The sequence below is a fragment of the Apium graveolens genome, chromosome 4, assembly GCF_009905375.1.
Source record: "Apium graveolens cultivar Ventura chromosome 4, ASM990537v1, whole genome shotgun sequence".
In the NCBI taxonomy this organism is placed as follows: Eukaryota; Viridiplantae; Streptophyta; class Magnoliopsida; order Apiales; family Apiaceae; genus Apium; species Apium graveolens.
This window is the reverse complement of record NC_133650.1, coordinates 251,077,542-251,084,715: the sequence shown is the minus strand read 5'-3', so window position 1 is coordinate 251,084,715 and position 7,174 is coordinate 251,077,542. Positions and strand designations below refer to the sequence as shown.

The 7,174-nt window shown below is 36.4% G+C and overlaps 1 non-coding gene across 1 annotated transcript; it reads left to right on the top strand.

Moving 5' to 3' along the window:
• Positions 1–3,775: 3,775 nt before the first annotated feature.
• On the top strand, positions 3,776–3,882 carry LOC141722402 (small nucleolar RNA R71). The gene has a single exon (XR_012575422.1). It is a non-coding gene; the product is annotated as a small nucleolar RNA R71 (small nucleolar RNA).
• Positions 3,883–7,174: the final 3,292 nt, after the last annotated feature.

Genomic DNA, 7,174 nt, shown 5'->3' with positions numbered 1-7,174 from the left:
GGCCGCGCCTGACTTCTGGATTTTTCTGCTGATTCTTCTTTTGGTCGTATCTTGAGTTCTGCTCGTCAGAATTAGATGATTCAACTGCCCACATGAAGCTAACGAGATTCTCTACAGCTTTAGTATGGCCTAGGCTTCCAATCCTTAGCTATTTTCAGCATATTTCCTTGAAAAGCTCCTTTCTTCATTTAACTGATGTCTGAAATACAATAACACAAAAACATATAAAAAATACCAACAACTTGAGTCCAATACACTAACTTAAGCTTGTAATAAAGCATTCCAAGTAGATATAAAATCCACTTATCACACCCCCAAACTTGAATCGATGTTTTTCCTCAAGCATAAACAAACTCAAATCTCTAAAACAAACCTAATGCATGAATGCAACTACGTGAATGCAACTAAATGATAATGCATTTGATCCCCTCAGAATAACATAACCAAATGAATAAGCCAACTCCTCTAAGAATGCAATAACTTTTAACAGAGTTCGAATAAATCCCACAAACCAACTCACAAACCTGAAATGTGCGTGTGTGGATGCTTAACATATATACTCTTGAAACTAGATCAATAACCATAAATTATCTTTCATCAAAACAATCACAAGTTTATAAACAGAATATACCTTAAACGCATAATGACTCATAACACCTCCTTCCTACTAGAGTTATACAAGGATTCACGCTATTATTGAATACATAACAAAAATGCTTATTCGACCGTGCAATGAATGAGGTCCCAAAAGACTTATGCAATAATACCCATGTAGTGAGCGTTAGGTTAGCGAATCCCAGACTATCAAAGCCTTAGTCACTAGGCACAAATTCCCCTTGAACTTAATTGCTCGAGTATTAAAGAGCTCACTCTTGATCAATTATGTATAAACACATACTCTTCTTTATTTTCTTTTTTTCTTTTTTTTTCTTTTTTTCACAAATTTTTGAATGAGTGAGTTTCGCTCCATCTCATTCAACCCTAGACTACTCATAAATTATGAGCCGGCTACTAGCCATTTGACGCCTAGCCTTATTCAAAACTAGCAATGAAATCCAAGTTTTTCTTCAGATTAAAATTCAGTGTTTTTACGTCATTACGAGAATAACAAGAATTCTAGATATAAACAAGTGATTCAATATTAACAAATAAACAAATATGATTATGATCTAGCTCAAAAGCAACCTATAAGAATTGTGAATTAATTTTTCCCTGGCATGCAAATCAATTCATTAGACTTAAACAACCCTTTATTCGTCATCACCACACTCAAATCAACATCAACTAATCAATCAGAAATAGCTCAACCTAAGGGATCATGTTATATGCATGCAAATGCAACTAAATGGACTCACATAATAACACGAAGAAAAATACAAACAAATATGACCTAGATGAATAATCATGCAAAAATACGAATGAAATACACTAAACATGCTACATGAATCTATATGAATCTATATGGACACACACAAACTAATCCTTACATTATCACCCCCAAACTTAAAATTTTCAATGTCCTCATTGAAGGTAATAATAAGGAATTCAGGCATACCTAGTTAGCGGGAGGATCACCCTCTTCGGGTAGAGGATCAGGTGGACAATCAACCTCGACACCAGTGTCTCAGAAAACAGTACGGAGAGCATGTGTCAAATCTTCAGCACAACATCGGTGGATATCATGCATGGCCTCAATATGCCGAATCAACCTTCTATACTGCGCATCACCAATACCAAACCTATCAACTGTGTGTGGTACACGAGAGGGACCCTCTACATCATCAAAAATATATCCCAACCCCTTATCATGGAGTGCACCTAAGAATGCATACCTCAAGTGATTTGGCAGTGGGTTGAGCTCAAGTATGAGAGTTTCTTAATAGACGGCTCGAGACGCTCCTGAGAAATTTTCAGCTCTACTAACCCAAGAGAATCGAATGCTAACCCAAGGGAATCGAATGGCATATCCAACTTCCTCTTCCACGGAGGTGCATTCAAAACCTGCATTTGCTCTGCTCCTTCTTTATCTTCAATAATTAATTTCCCTATTAAGGATCTCTCTAAGGTATCTGACTTTGGCAGTTGCTCAAACTCCGAATTTATGACAGAGTTGACCCATTCTACTTTAAAGCACTGCTCTTTATCTATGGGTAACTTTATTGCCTTGAACATATTAAAAGTGACCTTCTGATCTTGAACCTTCATCGTAAGCTCTCCTTTTTGCACATCGATCATAGTTCGGCCTGTAGCCAAGAATGGTCTTCCCAAGATAATGAGAATCTTCTTATCTTCCTCAAAATCCGGAATGATAAAATCGGTAGGGAAGATGAGTTTGTCCACCTTGACCAAGACATCCTCCACTATACCTCGTGGATAAGCAATGGAATAATCAGCTAGTTACAATGACATGTATATCGTTTTCGGATCAAGTAGACCAAGCTTCTTGAAGATAGACAAGGGCATCAGATTGATGCTAGCTCCCAAATCACACAAGCATTTGTCGAACGACAAGTTTCCAATAATGCAAGGAATAGTGAAACTTACAGGATCCTTAAGCTTCAGAGGCAATTTCTGTTGCAGAATTGCACTGCATTCCTTCGTAAGAGCAACGGTCTCTAAGTCATCGAGCTTCAATTTCCTAGAGAAAATACCTTTCATAAACTTCGCATAGCTATGCATATGTTCAAGAGCTTCAGCGAAAGGTATGTTGATATGAAGTTTCTTGAACACCTCCAGAAACTTAGCAAATTGTTTTTCCAACTTCTGCTTCTGTAGCCTCTTAAGAAAAGGAGGTGGAGGATAGACCTGTTTCTCCCCTTTATTACCCTCAGGAAGAGTGTGTTCCATATTTTTCTTCCTTGGTTCCACCTCGACATCCTTAAGCACTTCTTCTTCAGCTACAACTTTATGTTCTGAAACTCAAGATTTTTCAGGCTCTTCGTCTTGCTGAATTTGGGGGCTTGCGGCATTTCCAGACCTCGGGGTGATGGCGTTCACCTGTTCTTCAACTTCCCTCTTGCCTAGATTGGATTCTATATCACTACGAAGCGTTCCTGGTGGTCAATTCAATAAGGCGTTAGCAATTTGCCCTATTTGGTTCTCCAGAGTCTTGATAGAAACAGCCTGGCTTTGTCATATAAGAGCCTAGTTTTTGCACATAAGTCGTAATTTCTCCAATTCAGATTTTTCATTCGAAGATAGACCTGCACCATGAGTTTGTTGTTGAAGTTGGAGTTGTTGTCTTGGTGCGAATTGTTACTGAAAACCAGGAGGATTGAATTGCTTGTTTCCAAACTCCTAGAAAGGCTGTTGCATCGCATTCTGATTATTGCTCCAGCTGAAGTTAGGATGATTCCAGTTGTTAGGATGATAAGTGTCTGGAACTGGTTGCTGCGATCTCTGAAAGTTGCTCACAAACTGAGCTGATTCACTAGATATAACACATTGATTCATCGCATACGAACCTGCACACAGCTCACAAACACTGGTTATCTGATTAACACCATAGTTAGCCAGAGAATCGATTTTCATAGACAACGCCTTCAGTTGAGCAGTGATAGCCATAGCTGTATCCACTTCAAGAACTTCTGCTACCATGCCATGTGGCAATCTCTGAATTGGATACTGATATTCATTAACAGCCATCAATTCAATTAGATCATAAGCTTCCTCATAGATCTTTGCCCATAATACTCCACGTGATGCTGCATCAAGTATGGGTCTTAACTATGCTCCCAAACCGTTATAGAAGCAATTGATAATCATCCAATCAGGCATTCGATGATGAGGACACTTCCTAAGCATCTCCTTGTAGTGCTCCCAAGATTCACATAGAGATTCTCCCGATTGTTGCGTAAATTGAGTAAGAGCATTCCTCATTGCAGCTGTCTTCGCCATAGGGAAGAATTTTAGTAAGAAACTTCTGAGCAAGATCTTCCCAAGCAGTAATCGAACCAGCTGGTAGAGAGTGTAACCAGCTCTTAGCCTTGTCCCTCAGAGAGAATGGGAATAATCTCAATTTCACCGCATCCTTAGACACACCATTGAACCTGAAGGAGTCGTGGATCTCTATGAAATCCCTGATGTGCGTATTGGGATCTTCCATTGGAGCACCCCCAAACTGAACTGAGTTCTGCACCATCTGAATTATGCCAGGCTTGATCTCGAAGGAATTAGCTGCAATCACTGGCCTGATAATGCTAGATTGAATGTCATTGATCTTGGGTTGAGAAAAATCCATCAACGCTTTTATTGGTGCTGCTGGATCTCCCGTTGTAATGAGTACCTGAAACACAACAAGTAAACCATGAAAGTAAAAGAATCCAAGTCAGTGAACTTTAACGACCACTAATGTCAAGTACATAAACTAAAACTTAACACCGAGTCCCCGGCAACGGCGCCAAAAACTTGTTAGGGTGAAAACACGCGCTAAATTTCACGCAAGTATACGTGTTCGCAAGTAGTATAAGATAGAAATCAGATTCGTTCCCACCAGGCTCTTTTTAGTTAACTTAAGATTATGCACTTATGCAACAATGGTATGGCTATCGCTCAATGCTAAGACAATAACAAGTTGAGATGTTTATAACTAAGATTAAACTAACATGCAATTAACTAAGAATAAAAGTGATTGAATTAACTATATGAGATAAATATGGGATTCTAACTTCATTACTACTGTATTCAAAGTCATTATTCTTAACATTAGCATGTAATAGTGATGACAACTAATCAAATGACACGAAACTAGTAAACGCCAACTTTCGTTGTACGAATACCCTACTACCAGACATCCACAAAAGAGATAGAAGCTGAATAGACACCAATTATGTTAAGACCCTATATGTCTGTAGAATTTGACAGCATAAAGGTTTAATGCACAAGTTATTTATCGTGATTACATAGGGCAAGTAAGATGGTTAAAATTACCTACGAATCATGCATAATAAATACATGAACCTATGCTAGCATGGCAAGTTCTAAATCTCTATATTCATTGTCGCTTCAATAGAGATTAACACGCTATCTTATATATTAGCTACGCACATAAGACGAATAAGCACAACCAATACTAGGATATCAATCAATCACCACACAACAAGATATTGAAACAAATTAACTATAGAAATCCATAAGTAAATCTGTTAGAACCCCATGATAACGATTAGTTCATAATCGAACTCATCGTCACCATGGATTCCAATGAAAATATGATAATAAACAATATAAGAGTATTAGGGTTCAAAGACAAATTGAAAACAAGCATCCAAGTATCAACTATATTGAAGAATACAAAAGTCTTCTTCTCCGTAGCCGTCTAGTGCTATCTAGATCTTCTTAATGCTCTCCCCTCGCTCCTTGTTAAAAACGTCTTTTTATCACTATATATAAGCCCCTAGTGAACCTGGACCCTTAAAATCATCAAATTCTACTAAAATCAGGATTTTGGGGCAAAAAGGGCGGGGCGCCCGCGCTCAAATCAGCGCGGGCGCGCTGTTTTTTTTGGAAGAAAGGCGGGGCGGTCGCGCTGGTTTTAGGGGCGGCCGCGCCTGACTTCTGGATTTTTCTGATGATTCTTCTTTTGGTCGTACCTTGAGTTCTGCTCGTCAGAATTAGGCGATTCAACTGCCCACGTGAAGCTAACGAGATTCTCTACAACTTGAGAATGGCCTAGGATCCCAATTCTTAGATTTTTTTCGCATATTTCCTTGAAAAACTTATTTCTTCATTTAACTGATGTATGAAATGCAATAACACAAAAACATATCAAAAATACCAACAACTTGATTCCAAAACACCAACTTAAGCTTGTAATGAAGCGTTCCAAGTAGATATAAAATCCACTTATCAGTCTCAAACGCTCTACCAAAGCGGATATCAACCGAGTGTTAGTAGCCAAGACAACATGAGGGTCTGCAAATATCCCAAACCCGAGCATGTGTAACAATTCCCGTTGTGGTCTCCTTAACTTCCAATCGTGCAATGACTTGTTCGTTGAATGTGCAACTCCTCTCTCCCTGCACCGTCCCAAACATCCTCACTAACGTGATACCGATTATCCTAAATAACATTATGCGCGTTCGGACCCGGCAACATATTCCCGAAATCATCAAAATTAGCCATACTTGAAAATATTGTGAACATAATTCATCATTCACCACAATAAAAACAATCACCACATACACAATAAAAACAATCACCACATATATAATCACCACGTACACAATACATTCGAAATAACTACCTATAAATTCGAATTTAATTTTGATTTTCAACTACATTGCAAACAAAATTCGTAGTTATACATTTGTTCGAACTATTTACCAAAAATCGAATTAATTACCAATTTATTGTAAAAATCATCCCAAAATCATATGTTAATTACACTAAAAATTTATGCACTGAAATTTAACCCCTATATTTCACCCTAACATTAACACTAAATTCATAATTATAAATTCTTAATTATATCTAAATTCAAATATTACACTAATATAATCAAATTTAACACTAAATTTATCATTAAAAATTTGAATTTATACTAATATAATTAGAATTTAACACTAATTTTATCAATAAAATTTCAAATTTTACACTAATATGATTCGAATTTAACACCATATTTATCATTACAAATTCGAATTTTACACTAATATAATTCAAATTTTACACTAAATTTATTATTAAAATTTTGAATTTTACACTAACAAATTTAACCCTAAATTTATCATTACAAATTTTAATTTCACACTAAAAAATTCGGATTTAATTTTATATCAACAAATTAAACCAATCAATTCAAAATTATTAATCCTAAAAAATCTAAAAATTCGAATTTAATCATACTACAATTCATATGTTAATTCGATAGTATAATTCATACATAAATTAACCCTAAAAATTTGAATTACATACAAAAAATCATATCTACAACAATAAAAAAACAAAAATTCATATCAATAAAACTGAAAATAACAAAAAGGAATCGATTATATACCTTAATTAGGAAAAAAGGGAACGATTCAAGGCTGTTGATGGTTGCGGTTGTGCTGTGTTTTTGGAATGTGTTTGTCTGTCTGTGTTTGTGGCTGCGTCTCTGTGTTTTTTTTGTTGTGTAAAACTGTGTTTGTGTATGTGGTTTTCTAGGTATTTAACAAAGAAAAAATGACACCAA